Here is a 736-nt window from a genome sequence, read left to right on the forward strand (position 1 = left end):
ATATATATATATATATATATATATATATATATATATATACACATATATATGGATCTCCGTATTTATGTATATACGTACGTATATACGTATATTGGTAGCAGCTGTTATTTGCTGTTTTTCCTCATGTATTATTATATAAATCTCATATACATAAATGTGACCCAACATTGTATATGCAAACAGGTGAGTAGATTTGAGCATGCATGCTTGCATGTATGCATGCATGAATGCATGCATGAATGTATGGATGCATAAACGTATGTGTAGGTAAGACAGCATTTTATTTTTCGAATTACTACCATCTTCCACGACTTATGTTTATCTACTTTCATTCTCGTTTTATCTCTCTCAATCTCACCCTCTCTCCTTCTCTATCAATCTCTCCCATCTCTTAATTACTCCCCCCTCCCATCTATCACTCTTTATATTTCTCTGTGACTCCCTATATCTATACTTACAACTATTGATATATTTGCAGAGCTCGTAGAAGCGAAACCGTATGTTCTTCATAATGAACACAGAAGCTGGACAGGTGTGGATATTTTCTCTGTTCACACGACAACTTGGCAGTAAACTCATTTTCTTGTATGGAATGCATATTCCTTCCTTCAGGATAAGTATATTACGATAATTACCTGGAATAGTTCCACTCTCCATATATTACGCCAAATATTTATGTATCCAATACATGTGTGACCGTATATATATATATATATATATATATATATATATATAT

Source organism: Octopus bimaculoides, chromosome 25 (assembly GCF_001194135.2).
Source record: "Octopus bimaculoides isolate UCB-OBI-ISO-001 chromosome 25, ASM119413v2, whole genome shotgun sequence".
NCBI classification, from domain to species: domain Eukaryota; kingdom Metazoa; phylum Mollusca; class Cephalopoda; order Octopoda; family Octopodidae; genus Octopus; species Octopus bimaculoides.